At 29.3% G+C, this 26,582-nt stretch overlaps 1 protein-coding gene across 1 annotated transcript in view; it reads right to left on the bottom strand.

Annotated features, from left to right (window-relative positions):
* The window catches only part of LOC113378728 (protein gustavus), a 443,541-nt gene extending 423,595 nt beyond the window's left edge, over positions 1 to 19,946 (bottom strand). The window contains exon 1 of the mRNA XM_026619298.1: positions 19,921 to 19,946. The gene's annotated coding sequence lies outside the window, so the exon portion shown is untranslated. The remainder of the gene's footprint in view (positions 1 to 19,920) is intronic.
* Positions 19,947 to 26,582: the final 6,636 nt, after the last annotated feature.

The raw sequence follows: 26,582 nt of genomic DNA on the forward strand, positions 1-26,582 counted from the left end.
AGCTTTTAAAAAATATATTTTTGACTCAGCTGACACCTTCACCATGCGCCTGGCTACACGTGTATTTAAACATACAATACGGTATACGTGTATTCGCATCTGAAGGCGTCGAAGCAATTAATAAGCGTGAATTCGCGAAAAGAAAAATACGCGTTGAATTAAAAGAGGTTACAATAAATAACGTTATGCAAAACTATATTTGTATAGATTGTTAAATGTCTCATTTTTAACACGCCGAAAATATTTGTATATATATATATATATATATATATATATATATGTACGTATCTAGACATATGTCTGTGGAAAACAAAGCTTTAGTAACTAAAGTTCAGATTCTTCTCAGTAAAAATTATAGCCATTGTATTTCTTTAAAAACTATAAATAGCAATAAATGTTTATTATAAATATTTCGAATAGTAAATATGTCATTTGTCTGACTTTTTTTTATTTGGACACAAGATTATACAAGCTTAAATAGTATCTATTTAATAAAACTCTATAAACTATACAGTTCAATTAAAACAAACTTATTGCAGGGGCCTTTCAATCAATTAAAACAATTCTAGCAGAACTTAAAAGCAAAAAAGAATTAATTTAATATAATAATGAAAAGTCAAAAAAATATATTTGAAATAAAACTTTGTGTTAAACAATTGTGTGAAACAAATTGGGATCATACAAAATCGAACATTTGCTTTAATTTGGAAACATTTGTTGAAATTTATTTTCAACTTATTTGCAATTTTTTGTTTTTGTAAAAATATACTTCACCGTCAAACAATCCAAATTTGATACTTCTCATAAACGGTTATTCGGATTCTGATAATTCTTTTTAGAGTTTGTCAAAAGAAATTTTTAAGATTTATTGAACGATAAAACTATAGTAATATTGTAGAAATAAATGACAAAAACTACAAACAATAACTTATCATTGTTTGATATTGATAACATTTGAACTGTCATCTGCTAGAAATGTCAATTCACTTGAAACATGAATTTAGCTGAAATTATGAGCTTAAATAATATTAGAATATAATATACAAGAAACATGAAATGTCTACACGACAAAAAGCAGCTGAGATGTGCCAGAAATCAAAATGATATAAGAAGATACAGTCAACAGTATATGATGTTAGGCAGATGAAATTTTATAATTCAGTTCAATAACTAACGGAATTAGTCCAAAAATGCATATACATTTTTTTTTAAACTTATGCATGTCGCATTTTGGATTACTTTACTAAATTATGTAAAAATATACAAAAATATTTCTACTTATTAAAAAAATGATTTAGAATATTGTTTTATGTGTCAAAAAATCATTTGTTTGGCATTAAATATGGAATATTTAGCAAGCTGATCTTAGATTTCAGAGTGCTTATATAAACTAGATTCAAATCAATCAATCAATAATAACTAAATTACTGAAGCTATTATATTGTGTGATTAAATCAAGCGTGATATTGTTTTTTCAAAGCAGATACTATATTATTTTTTTGAATTTCTTATACTGCTTATGCTAAGGCCATACATGAATCACAAAAGCAGGACATCAAATAGGATATTAGAAAGGATAGGACAGAATATTAAAAAAATTGGAACTTTTGAATTGTAGACGTGGGTACAGAACAACGGCAGTCGGGTTATCTAGTATATATATATATATATATATATATATATATTAAAATAGAAGAAAGTAGCTAAATTGTAACAGGGGGTTTTCAATAAAATCTTAAACGATATAAAAATATTTATGTCTCCATTGGACATGTAAACCGTCCTGCATATATTGTCATTGATAAGGCCCGCAGGCAATAAACAGAACTGTGCAGGTCTGTCTTTTTCGACAGGTAATATGAAATTGATCTAATATAAAATTTGGGTTGGTTTTATTATTATCGACTAATTTTAGTTTTTGTACAATTCATTTTGCTTTAAATTTTATGTATTTTTATTTCTTTAATAATGTATAATATTTTGTGATTACTAAATTGTATGAAACTTGATTATATGTGAGTTATCTTGATTATAATGTAAGTTATCTTGATTATAATGTAAAAATCCTACTTACCAAATTTGTATACATATTCAAGTCTAGCAGATTGGATGGAACGTATAGTTGTGTTACAGGGACACTATATCTTTTGTATTCTGATTAATTGTAGTTTACGTTGATTTATGAAAAAAATTACATCACAGGAGACATTATATATTTTATTTGAATCAATTATCATCTGCGTCGGCGCATCTGAAGAATTATTAGAAACAAGTCAGTTTTCACAGTGAGTGAAGAATAAATTATCAAAGGCATTATTGTCAATTTATGTCGTTACTACTTGTTCCAGTAGATGTTATAGTTAGCTCCAAACCCAGGCTATGTTGTAACACCGCACTTTTCCTAGAAATTGACTAATTGTGAAATAATGAACAACAATTGTGAAATTTTCTTCACTTAATTCGGTAGAGGAATAGTTACATCAACTATTCTTCTTTATTCTGTGAAAATATAATTAGTAGAACTCAAGACATATTAAATAAAAAAACTGGACAACAACTTTCTAGTTCCACTACATATAGTCATGCCCAAAAAATGAAATTTAAATTATATATTGGTTATATAACCGATATTCATTAAAGTATTCTGATATACTAATAGTGATATATTTTACTTTTATCTTCGCATATGGAAAAGGGCTATTTCGAATTTTCACTTGGGTTCTATCGAATATTCTCGCCGTATTTAAAGCAACGGTGATAAGAATAATGACAGTTATTATGCGTGGCTACTGAGGGCTATTTTATTATGCTAATTAGCTCGGTTGAGGGTGTTTTATGAATATGACGCATACCATTAATTATCAGACAAACACGCACGCATAATTTTTTCATAGTTTTATATTACAGAGTTATCAATTTTATGAGACCTTATTAATAAGTGTTTCGTACAACTTAAATGTATGGATGTATCCGCCTTTCGGTATTGTATTTAGTCTAATATGAATAATAACTAGCAGTAGGTGTATGACCTAGTCATACAAAGACAAACTGTAAACAAATAAATAATGATAATAGGTAGTGCTGCCCTAGGGTTGGTGATCTGAGTTAAACTCCAACGTGATTCAAGGATGAACAGTGTGAAAGATTTCCCATTGCCATTTCACACCGCAGTGCCTGAAATAGTCTATTTTTCATTTTTGGATCTATATTTTAAGTGAAAATAAGCGTCACTGCTGCCTGAGTCAGGCAGCCTGACGTCAGGTTGTCCAGCGCGTGGTATGAACACACCACTCCGTACACACGAGTCCGTGAGCTTAACCATTACACTATGGAACTCCCAAATGCTGGATACATAATACTAATGTAATACCTCACATGGGAACATTAGAAACTCTACTGAATAAACAGTATTACAAAACTGTTAAATTTTATATTCATTCTATCTGTACTAAACCTAACATAAAATATGAAGCGTATTTAATGGGTATGTATTAAAAAAACAAAAAATATTAACTAAAATTATTTAACGAAAAAAACGACTATCTACAAATAATTATATATAATTATTATTAATATATGATAAATTATATATGATTTTTTTACGAATATTAGATACTCAAGCCGATGATTTTTATCGAATTATAAAGTACCTATACAGCATGTAAAAACTGCGCATTTGCAATGCCCTAAAATATTTTGATCTATATTTTCAAGTAAAAGGTGATATCACTTCTGCTTGATATCAAGCTGACCGAGACCGGAATAGAATCTAAGACCGGTAGTAGCCAGTTTAAATTTGTAACTTAGAGCCACAAATAAGCTCTAATAAAAATACAAAAAATAATCAGAATTGTGCACGTCATTAGATATTACATATTCCGTTCAACAACTAATTCATTAAAACAAATAGTACACTTCTGAAAATTAGGTACCCCTTTCCTAGTTTGTTGCTTTTAATTTAATTTTTAACTCTGTTTTTTATTCTGTATCTTCAAACCTATAAAATATTTCGACTTTCCGACATAACATCAGAAAAAAAATGTATACAGTTAACATGTTTTTTTTCCTGTAAATATGTAGAATCTGTTCAATGTTTTTTTTAATTTCGCATATCTAGCATGTTTTCTAAATACGCATGCAGGTCTGCCAAATCAAAATATATATTGATGCCGAATCCCGAATATTATCAATTTGATATCCTGGACAATCAATAAACAGTTCTTGTTTATTCCATTCTTGATTAATTTCAGATAATAATCTTTATAAACAACTCTTTGTCTCGAACTACTAATAACACGCACGTATTGTTCGAGAATTTGAATACGAAAACAATTGCCAATGTTGAACAATTATTGTTTTTGTTTATTATCCGATATTCGACAGTAAGAACAATAAAGAAAAAGAATGTTAAATCAATAGAGATAGATAATAAATATTTAGAAAAAATTGTCGTTATGATTCAGTACGTGTACGATAAAAATAATCGTGAGTTAATTATGGTTTCATATATATAGAAAATTATCAAATGTAAAACATGGTACATGTGTTGGAAATGTTGGAAGCAATGCGATAAAATTAAAGATAAATCGATTTATAGTAATTTATTATATGAATAAATTTTGTAATGCTTAATATAATTGAAGTACATAAAATATGTGATTATATCCTCGGTGACTCTAGATAAACTGAAAGATTTAAATAAAGGTTATTTGACTCTTCGTGTTATGATCAGAAGACAGTCTTGTAAAAATAGAGTAGGGTAGAGCGGGGCTTAAAGGGTTGCGAGTGAAAAAATCCTCCACCAATATTTCAAAAACAAGTAAAGTTTGGTATTTTGTTACTTTGTAAAATTCTTTCGTAGAAGTCAAAGTTTCATATGGTACTTGTATAGAGTGTAGTCTTCGTGCCCATAAAATATGTATTGAAAATAGAAGCCTATTTATAGTAATTGTATTTCAAGATAGAATTAGTTTTATCATGATAAATTTAATACAAACACACAAAAAAGCTAGATTTATGAAAGTGGTAAGAGTTGCTTTTTTTAAATTTTGTTTAGCAATATATAGTAAGATGGGAATGTTCAGTTTTGTTGTACAACCTAATAATTAAACTGCGTCTAGTTGATTAAATAGTGTAACGATCATTTCGTAAAACCTCTCTACAATAAAAATTAAATGTATGAAACCAGCAAAAGTCGCCGTTTAAAAAAAAGCTTAGAAGCTACTTAGGCTACTAAAACTAAAATAATCATAACATTTATTACTTAATTGTCTCAAAAACTGTACATTTGTAAAGGCTATATGTTTTTCAAGTTTAAATCAATCCAAAACCAAGTTCATCATATTATACTCTGCCTTTATAACTATATGTTTATTCGCTTTCATACAAAGTTATGAATATCGAAACTACCAACCATTAACCGCGATTAAATATTATCCTGCATTGCAAGTAATAGTTTGTGCTTGAATTACCAAATACCCATAATATGTTTTAATAAGATTTATATTTATATTTTTAGATAATTTTTTTAATTAAAAATACATGTAATTTTATTTAAAATAAACCACATTCCGTTATTCGGGATTTATCTTATCGGATTGGCTAACAGCAATATTTATCCTATAAATCGCAAAACAATCAAAATTATTTTTTTAAATCTCTACGTTTCAAGACTTTCTGATCAATTTGGCATACCCGAACCAGCCGTGGCGCAATGGTGAGGACGCGCACAAATTAGTCACAGGTTCCATCCCAACCTCGATATCAGGTAGCAGATATCAAATTTCTACTTGAAGTTATAGATATGAAATATAATCTCAAGTGAAAATCGCATTTCGCAAGCATTGCTGCATCACATATAAGTTAGCATTAACTGAGTTAGATAAACATATATAATATATAGTAGGGTAGGGCTCGCCCATGAGGTAAAAAGGGACAGCCAAAGAGCAAACAGATCCTACGTCTTATTCATTGAAATTTTGCGAAACAAAAGCTATATTTTTTTACCAATGCAAATACAAGCCAATAGGCCCATTATTTTTTAGAAAGATCACATTGTTTATCTCCTTGATCCGATACTTCGACAGAAATATTTATCAACCAAATTGTGATAACTATTAATTCAATGTTTCTCTTGTAAAATAGCTGTTCTTAACTTATTTCTTCAATATTTTTATATAGTTTACACATTCGACAGTGTAAACATTCAGCTGGTTCTTTTTACCCCAACCATATGTAAGCTTATATGTAATCGAATATGACTTAAAAATAACATAAATAATATGGAACAATTACATTAAGTACTTAAAATTTATATTCATAAACTAAGTAAGAGCTCAAATCCAAATATATGCTTTTGTTATGAATATTCGTTTGATAAATATTTTTTAATTTATGGCCGTTTATCTCGTGAGGGGACGTTTATTAATCACTTGAAACTTTTAGGGGGAGAGGTGGTTTGACAAAAAATTACAAAAAATTACGTGGGGGAGCGAGGGGTCTAGTAAGATATCACGTGTATTTATGTTTTACTTAAATTTTCAAAAAAAAAAATTGTTCGAAAAATTTTACGTAACTGGAAATACACGTGATGTTTGGTGAGGAAGGAAGGGTAAATTTAAATATCACGACGTATCACAATGGGAGAGAGGGGGTCCAAAAATTCCTAAAAAATCGCACACGTGATTAATGGATACCTCCTGATGACGATGTCGTCAGATTTAAGGCGATAGTTAGTTACACATCCTTCGCCTACAACTTTAAAATAGTAAGGTTAAAAAATATCACAGTTTACTTATTTTTGAAATACAGATCGATTGATCTATCTTTTAACCCTCAGATAGTAGATCTTTTAACCCTCGGACAGTTAAACCCCGTTCTACCCTATCACTAGTTCATCATTTCTTTCCCCAAAGCTGTTGAAGGGATGTAGTGGGCGAACGCATACGGCGCATGTCTATCGCGTCTTCCCTGCGACACATCCCTGAGCTTGTGTCTTATCATCTATGAGAATCCCTCGAGCATCAGCGGCTAAAACAACGGAGGGTGTGGTTCCACAGAACACGTGACCAATGACACTGAACCTAGGGACAAAATACTAAAATAACCCAACTACAACAAAAATAAAAGTTATTCCTATAAACAGTAGCGGCGCTAGGCGTCGGCGATCAATGAGAAATAACAATGAGATAATAACAAAAACTGTTAATTTGAAACTAATCATTGTTTCACACCGTCAACACAAGCAATATATTTTTTTAATCATTCTATTGGGATGATCAGTTCTTTCAAATAAAATTGATAACCTTTTAAACTTTTTTGTATCTCCAAAACCGCTGAGCCTGCCTTTGACAATTTATCAACACGAATCGAATGTTTTTTAAATCCTTTAAATCGGTTGATCCGCTCTGATGTCGTCGACAAAAAATTATAGACTCTTAAAAAAATGTCATTTTGACATTTCAGAACCAATTTTGAAAATTCAAAAACTGATCGAAAGTTTTCAGTTGGCATCGTGCTGAATAGTTTTTCGTCAAGATCGACCGCACAGTTTCTTCGCAATTTATTATAACAATCTTTTTTCAAAAAAAAACTTAGAGATAAAAATTATAGTCTCATCTAACATAAGTTTTATGGAACTACGATAAATGATTAATTATAAAAAGTCAATAAATTTTAGAATAATGGGACGAGCTTTTAGACCATGTGTACCTACTATGTGATGTGCGGATTTGTGCACTCAAATTAGTGTGATTATAGATTTTTTAAATCTAAATTATCACTTGCAGATTGCAAAATTTTGTCTAATTTGTTAAAAGCCAGTGATTTCCAACCATTTTTCATTCATAATGATCGAAAAAACATAAAATTTGCTAATCAAATAACAAAAAAGAAACTTCTTCGGGATAATTATTTAATTTTAGTGCTTTTCTAATAGCTGGAAAACAAACCATTTTTGCCCAAGAGTTTGTTTATTTTAACTTGTATAATTTTTGTTTATTTCAATTGGTCTATTTATCTGATAAAAATTAAATCTCATATACAGTTATAGTAATCGCAAAAAAATCGAAAACAAAAATGTTTATATATCTTATCTTTCAAAACAAATTGGATGCACACGTCAATCCGGAAATGCAAATAGTACAAACAGCCGAAAAATTAAAACGCCTGAAAAGAAAATGGCCCAGCGATCTACCGTCAACAACATAATTTCCCTGTTTCGCACAGGAAAATTTTCAAACAAGTTATTTTTAATTATTATTTATTATTGATTATCGTTTTTATTATTAATACTATTATTTTAATTATTATTTATTCATTCATTTATTCTATTTCTTTTCTTTAATTTCCTTTATTCTATTTTTCTTTTCTTTTTGATTTTGATTTTCAATACCATAACTTTTAACTTATAGATTGTATTGTAATCTGATTGTTAAAATTAACAGAAAAAAAAAAAAAAATATATATATATATCTTTTAAGATTTCTGTACATTTTGGCAAATTTTCGTCGACGATTTCGCGCACATGGATTAACCAATTTGAAAAATTCAGAAAACATTTGACATGTATTGAAGTTAAGAAGACGTGCCGATTAGTTTTTGGCAAAGGCAGGATAACCCGTTTTGAAGATACGGGGCAAAAATTGCCAAACTGATTACATTTTTAGGAAGGCAATTCTAGCGGTTTTGGAAATCCAGTAAAAAAGCACAAAAAAACCCATTTGGCATATGCACATCAAATTATCAGATATTTTATAAAGATTTTAATTAATAGTGAGTTAAATTAGACTGCAACGCGGCGTTTACGCGCTTCGATATTTCGTCTCTAAGCCGCTAACGCAACGTGATTGCTTTGAAAAAAAGTTCAAAATTTTCAACAAAATATTTCGAATTAAAAAAAGTCAATTTCTTTCACTTTTTTTAAAGCTTTTCAAAAATTTAAATTATGGCACGAAAAGTTTCAGCAATTTGCCTTTAGGCACGATGCCATGCACCACTAGTCAACTTACAACTGGTAAAAAAGGGGGGCCTCGCAAACGAATTTCGCCGACGCCCACAAATGGCCTAGCGCCGCCACTGCCTATAAGTGCATAAATAGATTTTGTGAGTGTAAAACTTTATAATGGAGTTAAAAAATAGTGACTCATGAAGTTTAGCTGTATCTGGTCACACTATCTGCACAATGCACTAATGGTTGTAAAAACCGACTAAATCTTGCAAATAGACAAATAGAGCTTTATGATTTCTCATAATAAAAACGCGAGAAACATTATTTGATGAATTACATTGAACACATTACGACTGACACAAGGTTGCAATAAGCATAGCTTGAGGTCATAGATAAACCTCAAAATGATATTAAAGAAGACTAGGTACGGTAATGACAGTCGTCATAACTGAAATTGATATAGGGTCTAAAAGAAGAAAGATGAAGTATGTTTTTTTGAACAAGTTCTCATTATTTGCATTGAGTCAGCGCTCTACATTAACACGATCTGCAGACCACATCGGTTTAAGAGTCAAAAGTAAGTTTTTTCGTTCCATTTCGTGTAATAATAACTGTTACTCGTATACAGATGGAATACTTTGTTTATCACTTTGCTATAAGTTGAGCATTAGTAGTTAATTACCAGCTTTTATTGTTTGCGTAGATAATTTAGCTCGATCATAAAGATGAATTGCCTCCAAAAGTGTGCGTTGGGTACGGTTGTGACAAACTTTGTGGGTATGGTTGTGATATGTGGGCAAGGTTGAACACTTGTTTTGTCAACACAAGCAGAGTTGTGAATGTCAAGTTTTTTTAATCATTCAATTCAGATGCTTATTCTCTCAAAAACTGTCATTATTGTATATTTAGTTCTGTATCTTCGAAATGGCTGGGCCTGCCTTTGCCAAAAACAAGTAACCACTTCTCCCAATCATTACTAATTGACTGTTTTTAGATCATTCAAATCAGATGCTCCGTTCTCTCAAACACTCAATATCTATTTTCTGCACTCTTTGCTCTTTATCTCTGTAACTACTGGACTTGCCTTCGCCAAAAACTAATCAGCACATCTCAGTATCAATAGGAATCGAATGTTTTTTGAACCATTCAAATCGATTGAATCGTGCGCCCGAAAACGTAAACCTAAAAATGCGGACACACAAAACACACACACATCCATTCTTTCTGAGGTATGTTAAAACGTTTAAAAACCTTCAAAACTTCGAGAAATGCAAAAAAAATCAAAATTTTCGATTTTCGGCCCATTACTATAACTACCATACGCGAAGTTAATTAATAATAACACTAGTCATGATAGTGACTTATTCATTATAAAAAGAAAAGTGATTGCATAATTCAGATTATTTCTGGTTAACTTTGTTTAAAAGAATACGTTTTGTTATATATTGTTATATTCTAATAAGTTTTGTAATTGTTTAATTAATTTAGTTATGTTGTGTTACACATTTCTGGCAATAAAAGCCATTATAAACCATTATAAACTATTGTTCTTTAACCTATGTAATATGCCTGTCACAACCGTCCTGGGGGTGTAGTCTTTTATGACTGATCTATTCAGTATTTCCGCGTAAATAAATGTTCAAAGTATCTAATAGAAAAGAAAAAGCATAAATGACGGTAATTGTGAGCTCGACAGAATGAATGATAATTATTGGTAAAGACAACACATTTATATGTAAATGTTTTGACTAATTAGATGGTTATTATTGGTGTTAAAATCTAAAAAGTGTTGGTTAATTTAACCTAAATATTAAAATGAAAAGTTTTAATATGGTATTATTTTAGATAAACTGGTACTGATAGCACAAAATTTATTATAAACTTTACCAAAAATAGTCAAAACAATAGCAGTTATATCAATGCATATAATAAAAACATAATTATTGTATCAATTTCATTTATAACAAAGTCACTTGTAACTTTATATCAAGTCACTTTGATAGCGATATTATTTACTGATTATAAAACGAATATTCAAGGTATTTAGCGTGCATAATCCTACTAAATTAATAACTTATACTCTGGTTACATAATGCATATCTTGCGATTCCAGATAATTCCAGTAAAACGATATGATAAAATATATCAAAATAAAAGCCCGAATTCAACGTTATGTTTCGTTAAATGTTTGTGGATAGATGTTTATTCAGAAAAGTTGTATCGATTTCCTGCAGAAGACTCGACACCTGAAGACAAAGTCCATCTGATGACTGTTTCTTAAACATTTTGTGCTTTTGATTAAATCTTTTGATGTAAAATTATTTGTAAGTTAAGATTGTATTTGTATAGAAGATTTATAACATCCCGAAAGAGAAGTTGGTGTTTTTGCTAGAGAATCCGATTTCTGATTTTATATTTATTCGACGCTTCAATTAATTCTGAATCTAATAAAACTAAATTTGGAAAAAAAATGTAGTGAGCCGAATTTTGATTTTTCGTCAAAATTCAGAACGCCTGCACCGATTTGAAAAATTTTAAAGCCTTTCGGTGTAGCACAACAAAGGCTCGCGTATGATCAGACAAGTGCAAAATATTTCGTCTTTGTGTTAGCCAAAAATTCTGAAATGATATTAAAAATTGAAAAACTATTTGAAAGATATTGGTTGGGTATTGCGTTGGTTAGTTTTGCGAGACAATCGATCAGCGAAAGAAAAGTCATAAACTTTTGGCCCACATTTTCGTAAAAAATCTGAAGAAGTATTTTAATTATAAAAATTAATAGAAGTTTGAATTAATCGAAAACTAGTTGGTATTGGTATTTAGCCTTGAGACAAGTTACATGAACTTCCCGATATGTGTAAATAATCGACTTAATCAATAAAAAATAAATTAATTTATGAGTGAATAAAAGTATTTCGAGTGGATTTATCATACATAATTGGAAACAAACGAACACATTAACACGTAGTATTTTCTAAAAGCAAATATTCAAGAATCAATATTTTTTATAATTGAACCAGTTTCCGTAGGGCTTTAATGATTGAGTATGTTCCTTAAGACCAAGTACTCTATCGTTATACCAAGAAAATCTAATTTTAATTTTAACAAACGTCAAAAAAACTACTCATTTTCTTAAACTTTGATGAATTTTTAGAATTAAACTACTTGTCGTAAGGCCGTAATATTTCAGTAAGGGATCGTTCGAGTATTACGTAAGCAGATTTATTACAATTATTTACCCCCCCCCCTCTTCTTTGTCAGCAAAAGTAAGGAAAAGTAAGCAAAAGTAAGGAAAAGTAAGCAAAAGTACTTACCCAAAATGAGGAAAATAAGCTAATCAATAAGCCCCCCGCCCCCTATAGTGCTTACGTAATGCTTGAATATCGCCAAAAAAAGTTCCATGAAAATCGGCTTAAATTTTTTTTTTCAACAGTTAATTACAAGATTGGCTCGGTAGATTTTCACCTAAAACTGATCAGTATCATTCCGAACTAATATCTTTCGAACAGTTTTGATTTTTTAAAATCGGTTCGGTGGTATGAGCTTAAATGTGCACGAAAAGTTTAACACTTTTTTTCAAATTACAAAGAAACGGCTCAGCCGGTCGTCGCACAAAACTGAGAAACGATAATCCTCATTGAGATATATCAAATGCTTTTTAAATATCTGAAATCGGTTCAGGCGTTTTTGAGCAAACGTCGATGAAAGTTCTAATTTTGACAAATGCTAAAAAGACAATACTAATTTTTGCAAACTTTGACGCATTTTTAAAGCTAAACCAGTTGTCGTAGCGCCGTAATATTTTAGTATGATCTAGAAGACTATAGTATCTACCGCCAAAAAAATAATCATACAAATCGTCGAAATTTTTTTTTGAAAACATTATTACAAGAAAACGGCCCGACCAATCTCTACCAAAAAGTAATCAGCACGATTCTCAACCAATATCTTTCGAACGCTTTTTGAATTTTCCAAATCGATACAGAATTGCGGGTTAAAACTTAGACGAAAAATTTCTGCGATTTATAAAGAAACGGCTTGGCCGATCATCGCGCAAAACTGACAAACAATAGTCCTCATCAAGATACATCTAGTGGCTTTTAAATTTTTGAAATCGTTCCAGCCGTTTTCGAAAAACGTCGATTTACGATTTACACACACACACACATACTTTTTCCAAATTTGGTCTCATTCGATTCAAAATGGCTTGAAATGTCGAGAAAACAAAATTAGCGATTCGGATTTTTTATGAAAACATAAACTTCTCCTTCGGGAAGTTAAAAATTAACTAGTTGTTAGTAGCATTTTGTCTGAGGCAAGTTGTATGAACTTCCCGATATGTATACATAATCCACTTAATCAATGAAAATTCAGATTAAGCAATTTAGGAAAAAAAAATTGCTTTCACTAAAAAATGATCAATACGATTTCCAATTGATTTCTTTCAAATATACTTATAATTTCTAAAATTGTATAAATTAAATTAATATGTTTAAGAAATTTTATTTCATCCGTTTCGGGTTCTAAAAACGTAATTGTGGACGTCAACTGTAATCAGTTGCTCCTAGGAAACACGGAACATACATGTAATCCGCAAAGATTCTGATCAGAATCGCTGAAGCGCACAGCAAAACTCTAAACTTTGATTTTGAGTCCACAAAATCTGTCGGTGGACAAAGTTTTATCAAAATCGCCAAAGAAAAATATTCAACATTAAATTACAAAGAAATGACCCGGCCGATCTTTACAAAAAACTAATCAACGCGATTTCCAATCAATAACTTTCGAAGAGTTTTTGAATTTTTAAACTCAATTCAAAACTGTGGGCTGAATCGTAGATAAAACGTTTAACATTCTTTTGGGAATTACAACGAAACGGCTTGGTCGATCGTCGCACAAAACTGATAAATGCTAATCCTTATCTATAAAAGCTACATCGGATGGTTTTTAAATTTTTGAAATCGGTGCACTCCTTTTTGAGTGGACAACGCTACGAAAAATAAAAATCGACCCATACACACACAAAACTTGCAACGTCGAGAAAACTATAGATTTTTTTCGCGAAAACAAATTTATTCTTCGGAAGGTAAAAATACCTATATCCCAAATAAAACACATCGGAAAAAGCACATCTTTATCCTATTTGCAATAAATATTGTACCATACTTTCTCTATTTGTAAGGAGACATATTTTAAAATTGCACATCGCATATCGGGTGAATATTGAAATTTCAATTCAAAAACGTAACATGATAAAAGCAAATATTTGGATAAAATAAAAGCAGCTTTACGCTGTTTACTTGTTTTTTTTTTTTAAATTGTATCCACTTAGTGCTTCAATATCGAAAACTTTGAAGTGAAACTGTGATGGTCTCAATGAACCTTGAATAAGGGCAGAGCAAAACTGATCGAACGAATGTACACGAAGATCTGGTGTTAAAAAATGGATACTGAATTTTGTAAGATCAAAACTATCTCAAAGAAATGGTACTAAAGCAGGAACTAGTTACTGCAAATTTTATAGAAATTTTATTAATTTCTTTTTGGACCACCTTACGAATGCGTTCATTGCGCATCAATTCCATTGCAACGAGCACGACTCTCAGGTGAACAAGCTCAGGGGACAGCTATCATGATTGTTAGACGGCGAACAATATTGTTTATAAATTATCCAACCAATGAAATTTGTCATACGCCTCGACAGAACAGATACTTTAGTGGTATAAATACGAGAACATCACCCGAAATCAATTATTGTTCTACTGGCCTCCGAAAGGAAGACAACTAAAAATAAAGTGTTCTTTTTATTGCAATCAAGTAAGTGAATTTTAAGTTTTGCATACTAGAGTAACCATCGAACAGTATTTGATTTTACTATTACTACAGACATGCAAGTAATTTCAAGACCGAATTTTTAAGATGGAAAACCAACATTTGTGAAGGATGTGAAATTTAAATCAGCAAAGTAAACCAACAGCTGGCTGGCAGCTAAGCCACTATAGCTGCTGTCTGTTTCTTGAGTGGGAGCTTTTGCATTTATGCAATTAATTTGGTTTCAAGGTACGTTTTCTGAATATTTACAAAAAAAACTTTCATCATATAATATTGATACAAATGCGGCGCAATCACAAATTTTAATTCAGATTTAAATCAAAGTCTGCATCAATTCAAATTCAATAGATAGAGAACCTTCGACTAATCACTCGCAGTGGTCAGATAATTTGCATTTCTTCTAATAATATATATGTCTTCAGTTCTTTAGCAAATGTTTTACTTTTCCGTTCCGGGAAAAACATATTTTGATTCAATGATATAATATGGCACTTAAGTAATATGTTTCGAACAATCAGAATCTTTGCGTACTGGAAAACTATTTGATTAAAATTAATATAAAAATCATTCATACGAAATATGAGATATTGCATTAATATTGTATAGAAACACCTTATGTATTAATGCGTAAATCTTAATGCGCATAACTTACATTAATTCTCTAATTAATCTTATATACTTATTATATATTTAGCTTATTTCTTATTCTATGAGTAAATATAGTTTTAACAAATCTAATCATTTATAAGATTAATTACGTATGCTTTAGATTTTTTTTACTAAACTTGCAAACGGTTTGAGTCTTGTTTTTTCCGTGTTCAGTGCGAATGTTTACATATAATCTAAACTTGAGGTTCATGGCATCGTTCCTTAAGGAAAAGATGACCATATTTGTTTTTAAGTCAAAACCGGGATGGCAATTTTTAGTTATGGTAATCCGGGACGGAGGAGGGGGAGGCTTTATAGTACATAATTTGAATATGATTTACTATTACAAATACTGTATATTTAAGGATACAATAGAAATTTAGTAAGAATTTTGTAAATTTCTGAAACTTTTTAACTTATAAAATTTTCTTTGAATTTTTGAAAAAAATGGATTATTTAAAAAGTTTGATTTTTTTTGAAAATTGTGGGTAAACTTTGAAATTTTTGGGAAAACTTTGAAATTTTTGGGAACACTTTGAAATTTTTGGGAAAACTTTGAAATTTTTGGGAAAACTTTGAAATTTTTGGGAAGAATTTGAAATCTTTGGGAAGAATTTGAAATCTTTGGGAAGAATTTGAAATCTTTGGGAAGAATTCGAAACTTTTGGGAGGTCTTTGAAATCTTTGGGAAGAATTTGAAATTTTTGGGAACGATTTGAAATTTTTGGGAAGAATTTAAAATTTTTGGGAAGTCTATGAAATTTTTGGGAATACTTTGAAATTTTTGGGAATACTTTGAAATTTTTGGGAAGACTTTGAAATTTTTGGGAATACTTTGAAATTTTTGGAAAGACTTTGAAATTTTTGGAAAGATTTTGAAATTTTTGGGAAGACTTTGAAATTTTTGGGAAGACATTGAAATTTTTAGAAAGACTTTGAAATTTTTAGAAAGACTTTGAAATTTTTGGGAAAACTTTGATTGTTTGGGAAAACTTTGATTGTTTGGGAAAACTTTGATTGTTTGGGAAAACTTTGATTGTTTGGGAAAACTTTGATTGTTTGGGAAAACTTTGAATTTTTTGAAAAAACTTTGAATTTTTTGAAAAAACTTTGAATTTTTTGAAAAAACTTTGAATTTTTTGAAAAAACTTTGAATTTTTTGAAAAAACTTTGAATTTTTTGAAAAAACTTTGAATTTTTTGAAAAAACTTTGAATTTTTTGAAAAAACTTTGAAATTTTTGAAAAAACTTTGAAATTTTTGAAAAAACTTTGAATTTTTTGAAAAAACTTTGAATTTTTTGAAAAAACTTTGAATTTTTTGAAAAAACTTTGAATTTTTTGAAAAATCTTTGAATTTTTTGGGAAAACTTTGAATTTTTTGGGAAAACTTTGAATTTTTTGGGAAAGCTTTAAATTTTTTGGGAAAACTTTGAATTTTTTGGGAAAATTTTGAATTATTTGGAAAAACTTTGAATTTTTCGGGAAAACTTTGATTTTTTTAGGAAAACTTTGATTTTTTTAGGAAAACTTTGATTTTTTTGGGAAAACATTGATTTTTTTGGGAAAACTTTGATTTTTTTGGAAAAACTTTGATTTTTTTGGAAAAACTTTGATTTTTTAGGAAAACTCTGAATTTTTTTGAAAAAACTCTGAATTTTTTTGGAAAAACTTTGAATTTTTTAGGAAAACTTTGAATTTTTTGGGAAAACTTTGAAAATTATCAAAAAACTCGACGTATTTAATTTTTTTTTTTTTGAAAATGTTGAATTTTTTTCAAAATAAAATTGTTTTTGTTTTAATACATATATTGGTTATGTTCGAGTACATCAATTGGTTATTATACTTTGTTGTGGTTTATTTTAGTACGTTTGTAAGTATTCGCACTAAAGATGAGATAAAGCAAAACTCAAAACGTTTCCAAGTTTAATTAACTTGTTTAAACAATTTGACTTTTTTCTTATTTATCAAGATGTATATACGATTAAATAAAATAATTAAATGATATTCTTTTGATATTCATATCGATTGCAATATAGAAAATCTTGAATGAAGCGTAGTTAACTGTATAATATATGCAATCTTCATTTTATGAGCACATGTTATGACGTTTGACTGATTGTGTTATATTTTCTGTCATTTTTCGACTTCTCAGAAGATATTAATATTATTCCCTTTCAGGTTTTTATTCTGATATTATATAGCTATTGCACATAATAACTTAGTTATATTTTCAAAAAGTTTTTAATTTTTAATCATTTTACAATTCTTCAATAGCAATGTTAAAGAGAGAGTAATAGTTTTAGTACAATTTTGTGAATATTCCAAATCCTCAATCAAAGTTTGGCATTATATCTGATGATGGCTATTTTTCTATGGTTTGTGATGTTTCCTAAAGATATTTTAACTTCTTCAGAAAAGTCATCATTTGAACAAAAGTTGGCATGAAGTAGTGGTGCATGGTGTCGTGTCTTGAAGAAAATAGCTAAAACTTCCCGTACCGAACACTAAAATTTGAAAAAAATCAATTTTTTGAGAATTTTGAAGTTATTGAGAAAAATTGTCCTTTTTGAAATATTTGATTTTTTTTCTATATTTTGAATTTTTTTTGAAAATTTTGAACTTTTTAAAGCGATCGAAATATCGAAGCGCGTTAGCGCCGCGTCGTAGTCTAACGTGTAAACATTGGTACGGAACCCATATAAATGTGCACAAAATTCTCTATAAATTAATTAACAATAATCTCTATAAAATATTTGATAATATAACGTATACAACGTAATAATATAATATTTGATAATATAATATAAGAGTCTAATGATCATTTCTGACTCCAAATGGCATTACTTTTTACTTTTGTTATTGGATCTCCGGAAATCCTAGACCTGCCTTCTCAAAAGTTTCACCTGTTGCGCTCCACGCTCCGTTCTCTCAGAAACTAAAATACCATTTTTGGCATATCTAGCCGTTTCAAAGATACGGGGCACTTTTTTCCCCGTATCTTCGAAACGACTAGATCTGCCTTTACCAAAAACTAACGAAAACGTCTCCTTATCAATCAACAGGAACCGAATATTTTTTCAATCATTTAAATCGGTTGATCCGTGTTCGAAATCGTCAACAAAAAATTGTCCGCACATACATACACACACACATCAATTTTTTCTAAGGTATGCCAGAAACCTTTGAAACGTGAAGATATATAAAAATTTTCATTTTCGATTTTTTTGCCATTGCTATAACTTACCCTACGGGAATGGCAATCGCATAAAAAATTCATAATTTTTGCAAATACAATTTGTGTTGGTTATATTGCCTTATTATATTATCTTGTTAAAATAATGAGATAGCTTGGATTTTTAAAAGTAAAATTCTTCAGAATTAATGCAAACTAAAAATATATTTTTTAAATTGACTGAGTATCAAATTTTGCTTTCACAAATTTTGTGGGAGGTATAATAATGAATGTTAGCATTTTTATATTTTTCATTTTTCTATTAAAATTAGAAGAAAATTGTGTTGAAATCATTTCAATAAATAGTTTTTTTGCAAAACGATATTTCAAAATAAAAGTATTTGAAATGATGACTTTATGCTTAGGGTTCATTGTTTGTAACGTCGCGTTCCATACGAAACACTAATGAAGCGCGTCAGCCTTCCTCATATTTTAATTAGGCGCTACCAGGGTCGATAAAACGGGATGAACAAAAATTAATAAACTAATTAATATACTTGAATTAAAAAAAATCTATAAGGATCGAACTGTAATGCAATGTTCCAAGTGCAAAATTGGAATTAATCAAAATTGTAATATTTTTCATCAGTTCATCAGTTTTTATCATCAAGCCAGCATGCTATTGATATTAGCTATATTAATATTGAACAGCGATCAGAACTTAAGTATTCTATAATCTGTTGCGATAAATTACCTAACTAACTACGTTTATATAGATAGCTACCCAAACAGTTCTCATCTCTTAGTGATAATTTTAATTATTACAATTTCTGTAATGGCGATGAATTATTGATATAGCAATGCCGAGGCTATTTGGACTTGAAAACATTTTACTATTTATATTTCCAAGTAAAAACCAATGTCACTACTGCTCGACATCAGACTGTGCGAAGCACGTGTCGAACCCGGGACCTTTGATTCAAATCTCATAGCTCTAACCATTTACATATAGACAAGCTCATACTAGTTACATCATAATTATTTTGCTATAACTTTAATAATTTCTTCTTGTTTTACTAATATAATTTAGGACTCTATTGTTATTTAATTTACATTTAATTTTTACTTTACAACTTTGTCCCATACCAAGCAAGAGTGTCATCAATTTTCACAAATTATAGATCAAAATATGTTTTCAAATGAAAATAGCCCTACAAATAGCATTGCTTCATTAAGTTAAAATATATCATAAATGTAGCAGAACCACTAATAACATAAGTTGCCTTCTAATATAAATAAAAAATAATAGATAGCACAAACCTTGAGTTTGCTCCTGGAATAACACGTAGCTTGAAGAGAAGTATCACCACATCATAACTGATTCCTGTTAAAAGAAACATAAAAATCAATAGAATGTCTCATAAGATTGTTTCATATTAATTAGCAAAAATAATTTGTTGCAAAAACATATGTAACTATTGGTGCATGGCATAGTGACTTAAGGCTAATTGTTGGTACTGGAAAATTAAATTTTTTAAAAAAGCTTTAAAATTTTTTGAAAACTTTGATAAAACAATAGATTCTTGGGAGTTTTGAAATTTATGAAAAAATTTCAATTTTTTAAATATGCTGAATTTTTTAAAAAAATTGATTTTTTTTATAAATTTTGGATTTTTTTGAAAACTTTAAACTTTTTTTGAAAGCGCTATGTTGCTATTTTATAGACAAAATATCGAAGCGCATAAGCGCCGCGTCGCTGACTAACAGATAAACATTGGTACGGAACCCATAGAAATATAAACAAAATTTGTACTTGTTATTAAAATCTCTAAAAAATATTTGATAATTTGATATGCTTATGTATATTGATCATTTGTGACCGCCAAAAGGCATCTTTTGACTTTTTTAACTAGATCTCCGAAACCGCTAGACGCGCCATCCCAAAAATTTAATCAGTTTTTCAGTTTGTCGCCTCTATGCAGCTAAAATAGTGCGATTGCTTTGAAAAAAAGTTCAAAATAAAAAATTCATTCATTTCCAAACGTTTTTTTTTCGAAAAAAGTCAATTATTTTCAAAAATTTAAAATTTCTCAAAAATTTAATTAAAAAAAAAATTGATACGGGAAGATCAGTAATTTGCCTTAAGGCACGATGCCATACTCCACTAGTTACTCCGTATATTCTAAACGGCTGGACCTGCCTTGGCCAAAATATAATAAAAACGACTCCTTATCCTTATTCAAGTCGGTCAATCCGTGTTTTCGAAATTGTTGACGAAAAATTGTACCCTATATTTATACATACATCTATTTTTTCTATTATATGTTAAAATGGTCAGAAGGTTTTAAAACGTAGATATTTTTTTGATTTCTTTATTCTCTATTTTATTTACAACTGTCCTGTAAAGAACATTTAGTAAATTTGGAAAATTTATAATTGTCAGCCGTAAAGGGACAATGTATACTATTATTGACATAACAATAGTTGTTTTCCCATTCTTCATAATATTAACAGTATTTTAATGATAATGATATTATCGTAACTATTCAGTTATAAATAATTTCTTATAAATATTAACCTAGTTATTTCCATCTTGCGTAATGATATGTGAAAAATTTGATTTTAGTTTTTTTTTTGCGATTTCTATTTCGATTACCTTACGAGAAGTTAATATACAGTTTAAATAATTGCAAAGATTTTTTAACGTTATTATTGATTAACTGATTACTTAATATATGTTTCTTGGGATAGCAATTAATTCGCTATATACCGTTATTAAGTTCTGACAAAAATACTTGTTCTCTTATTTTTTAGAATTTATAACTGATATTTATACTAGCTGGTATCGGTATTCTGCCTTGAGGCAGTTTACATGAACTTCCCGAAATGTGTAAATAATCGACTTAATCAATAAAAAATAAATTATTTATGAGCGATTATAAGTATTCCGAGTGGATTTATTACACATCATTGCAAAGGAATGAACGAACACGTTAACTCGGAGTATTTTCTAAAAGCAAATTTTCAAAAATCAATAATTTTAATTAATTAATAAATATAATTGAACCAGTTTCCGTAGGACTTTAATGGTTTACTATGTTTAAGACGAAGTACACTATTGTTATACCAACTAAATCATCTAATTTTATTTTTAACAAACGTCAAAAAAACTACTCATTTTCTCAAACTTTGATGAATTTTTAAAATTAAACTACTTGTCGTAAGGCCGTAATGATTCAGTAAGTTCTATAAGACCATGATATATATCGCCAAAAAAAGTTCCATAAACATCGTCTTAATTTTTTTTTTCAACAGTTAATTACAAAAAAAACGGCTCGGTAGATTTTCACCTAAAACTAATCAGTATTATTCCCAACTAATATCTTTCGAACAGTTTTTGATTTTTTAAAATCGGTTCGGTAGCATGAGCTTAAATGTGGACAAAAGGTTTAACACTGTTTTCCAAATTACAAAGAAACGGCTCGGCCGATCGTCGCACAAAACTGAGAAACGATAATCCTCACCGAGATACATCAAATTCTTTTTAAATATCTGAAGTCGGTTTAGGCGTTTTTGAGGAAACGTCGATAAACGTTCTAATTTTGACAAATGCCAAAAAGACCATACTAATTTTTGCAAACTTTGTCGAATTTTTAAAGCTAAACCAGTTGTCGTAGGGTCGTAATATTTTAGTATGATCTAGAAGACTATGCTATCTACCGTCAAAAAAATAATCATAAAAATCGTCGAATTTTTTTTAAAAACTTTATTACAAGAAAACGGCCCGGCCGATCTCTACCAAAAATTAATCAGCACGATTCCCAACCAATATCTTTCGAACGGTTTTTGAATTTTCAAAATCGATTTAGAATTGCGGGCTAAAACGTAGACGAAATTTTTTTCACTTTTCTGCGATTTATAAAGAAACGGCTTGGCCGATCGTCACACAAATCTGACAAACAATAGTCCTCATCGAGATGCATCGAGTGGCTTTTAAATTTTTGAAATCGGTCCAGCCGTTATCGAGAAAACGTCGATTTACGGCAAAAAATCTGTTCACATACACATACACACACACACATACTTTTTCCAAATTTGGTCTCATTCGATTCAGAATGGCTTGAAACGTCGAGAAAACATAAAATTAGCAATTCAGATTTTTTGATGAAAACATAAACTTCTCCTTCGGGAAGTTAATAAGTTAAAATTTTATTTAAACACAGCAATTTTCTTCGAACACTTAATTCCCATCAATGCTATGAACAAGTTTAGTATCATTTACAAACGAAAAGATTATTTAGCGGTTGATATATTTTAATTGCTCTGGTTCTTTGTGGTGTCATCTTTCAACATCTTCTGCGATCCTCAGTTCGCATAATGTTCTTTTGCGGACTTCTTTGTAATCTTTGTGTGTTGGCCCATGAATGGGACGGATATTATTGAATTGGTTCGCCAAAGAGATCATGTCCGGGCATAAATGAATAATTTTTCTTTGAGTATACAAATTTAATGAACTGCATTGTAAGTTTACAAAACCGATACAAAGATACACTGATAAATCCGAACGGCTTTAACTAATACAAAAAGCAACATAATTCAGATGATGTTATGCAAGGATATGTTAGAGCACGTGCTAGCAAAATCAAGTAGATGCTTTTTTTAAATATAACAGTTTCAGGATATATAGAATCTGCATTACAATTACGACATGTCATATGCATAACCATATTAAATAGTGCAATAAATAGGCGCAAAAAATTTGTTGGTTATTAACTGGAACAAAACCAACATTACTCTTCGGGCCAAAATTTAGAAATGTTCACTTGGCATATTGCTCGTTTTATTAAATCTAAGGAGTAGTAAATAAATTGCTTGGTATGTTCATTATAGATTATTCATTAGAAATATCATCAACTACGTTCAACAGTTTGATAAGAAAGACTTATTTGTTCATAAAAAAAGTTCCGTTCATCTGGATTAATTTCGTTAGCTGTAATTATACATTCTTTTATGTAATCTTCATCTCAATCAGAAAGATTTCAATTGTTTGACAATAATTGAAATATTAATTTGTGAGATTTTTAACTTCTTGTAGGGTAGTTATAGCAATGGGCCAAAGATCGTAAATGAAAATTTTTGCATATCTTCACGTTTTCAAGGTTTTTTAAAAATTTTGGCATACCGCTTACCTCAGAAAAAATGGATGTGTGTGTGTGTTTTGTATGTCCGCATTTTTCATTCATGTTTTCGGGCGCACGGATGAACCGATTTGATGATTCAAAAAACATTCGATTTCTATTAATACTGAGATGTGCTGATTAGTTTTTGGTAAAGGCAAAGAGTGCAAAAAATAGAAATCGGTTTTGAGAGAACCGAGTATTCGATTTGAATGATTCAAAAAACTTTCTACTTGTCTTGACAAAATAATTGCTTTTCGAAAAAAAAATTATTACACATTATTTTTTTATTTTTTTTTAATTCTTTTTTTTGTATATCGACAATAAATAAAATTTTAATTTTAATTCTGGCTGAAGTTTTAAAGCTCACTTATATACTTTAAATAAATAATTTTAACTTCGTAATTCAGTTTATATAATTCTTATAAGTATTAGACAATGTTGTAAATTATATAATTCCTATAAATAAGTTGGACATGGCTGAACTAGTATTTTATACGAGTTTGTTTTTTGTGACTTAAATGAATTCTGACCGTGAGTATTGCATATTTTTAGTGAATTTAAAAAAATCATTCAAAACACAATTATTACAAATCTAGAAATTATTGTAAAATCAATTAACAAATGTTAATACGAAATTTTGAACCATTTCAAAACAACTATCTAAACTATATTAAATATTTTAAATTACCTTAATGACAAAAGCATTTCGTGATAACTAAAATGATTTAAAAGTTATTTAGTGTTATCATACTACATCTAAACTTGGTGTCAGTGACATTTTGGCTCAAGAAAAGTTACATAAACTTTCAGATATATAGAATTAATTAAATTTATCAATAAGAAACCAATATATTAATTTAATTTATATTATAAGTGGTATATTAAGTTGTTCAAGTAGAACCTCATAATGTTGAAAATGATCGCAGTTTATTGAATGTCGTACAAATATTTTTGTTACTAGTTATTTTTTAACAACAATGTAATATTTTATATTACTGAACAAAAACTGACCAAAAGTCTAATACTTGTATGTTCTGAGATGCGGGTCATTATTGCAAACATTAATAAATTTCTATATAATTGAACCACTTATTTTTGAGAAAACATTGACGAAAGCTCTAATTTACAAACACATACTTTTGCCAAGTTTGATGTCAAATGATTCAGAATGACTTTAAACGTCGAGAAAACATAAAATAAGCAAATTGAATATGCTCGCGAAAACTTCTTCTTTGGAAAATTAATGAACATTCTAAACTATAATAGTTAACTTTCTTACATCGATTGAACATTGTTCTTTTTAACTGGATATGTTTTTAGAATTTATACGATGCAGATAATTTATTGAATAATTTATGCGCGTTAAAGATATATGGTAACATATTACTATATTTATTGATGATTCCATAAATTTCGTAGTCTATCAAAGCGTTTATAAACTTATATTGCCTGCTTTTAATGCGCTATATTTACGAAAACTCTATAGTAGATTACTCAGTTTGATTTAAGAAGCTACACAAAACATTATGATTTAAATTTATATTTTTGAATATATTCATATCATTCCATCGATTAAATAATGCATAAATTATGCTTAACAGTATAGTTCTATATCAAAATGAATTATGATGATCTTAATTTCTAGAATTTCTAATCTCATTTCTAGAGTTTTCTGTACGGTAATGGGTTGTGTGTCGTGTCTTATCATGCGACTAATCGCCGGGCGAGCTTTTCTTTATTTTATTGCGACATAAAAAGGCAGCAAAATCGATGGCCGCTTTTCTTTAGCTTTTACGTAGAACGACGAAAAACTTGGAAAACTGAAAGTTTATACCTGGACGGTGTGAATATTTACAGAATATGTAATAAGTGATATTATATTATTCTTTAATAATAACACGCTTTCATGATTTTTTTACGCGGAATTTTTCTTTTCTGTAGTTGGATGTATATAATAAGTAAAATAATAAAGGCATTTTATTAATATGTTTCAACGTCTTGCGTACTTCAAAAGCAATGTTTATATAAAATTATAAATACCTTTTTAAGATTATTTTAAATGATACGATTAGGGTATAAACGCAGTAGAAATTTATTGAAATTTTACTAAAAATAATTAAAATTTCAGTAGAAGATAGGGGAGGCTGGGTACGGTCGTTGCCATGGTACAGTAGTGACAGTCGTCATAACAGCTAAACTATACTAATTTTGAGATAGGATCCAAAGAGAAAAAAATAAAGTATGTTTACTCGAACAAGTTTCCATTATTGCATTGAGTTAGCTTTCAAAGTGTCAAAAGTAAGTTTCTTCGTTCGATTTCTTTTAATAATAACTGTTACTTGTATACAGATATATATCACTTTCTTTGTTATTTTGCTGTAAATTGAACATTATAGTTAATTACCAGAAATTAGTTTTTGTGTAGATAATTTAGCTCAGTCATAACGATGATTTGTTATCAAAAATGTACGTTGGATACGATTGTGACATATTTTGTGTGATGTTGTGTTACATATTTTAGACAATAAAAGTCGTTTTAAGATGTTTACAGCTACAGTATTATAACCTTTTCTTGTATGATTTGATTTTACGACTAATCCATCACATTTGAGGACAGTAATTCAGTATTTCTACGTAGAAAATATTTTAAATTACCATTTAATTTACTTTGCTCCCAGCTAACTGGTGCAGTAACAGAATTATTGCTGATAAAGAAAAGTGGCACAACTGTACCCAGTCTCCTTCATTTCAGTTTGAATACTTTTTTGAATAATATTATTTCAAACCCATAAGTTTCGGTTA

This window comes from Ctenocephalides felis, unplaced genomic scaffold (genome assembly GCF_003426905.1).
Source record: "Ctenocephalides felis isolate EL2017-DRISC unplaced genomic scaffold, ASM342690v1 CF-g0.4_SCAFFOLD_01886, whole genome shotgun sequence".
In the NCBI taxonomy this organism is placed as follows: domain Eukaryota; kingdom Metazoa; phylum Arthropoda; class Insecta; order Siphonaptera; family Pulicidae; genus Ctenocephalides; species Ctenocephalides felis.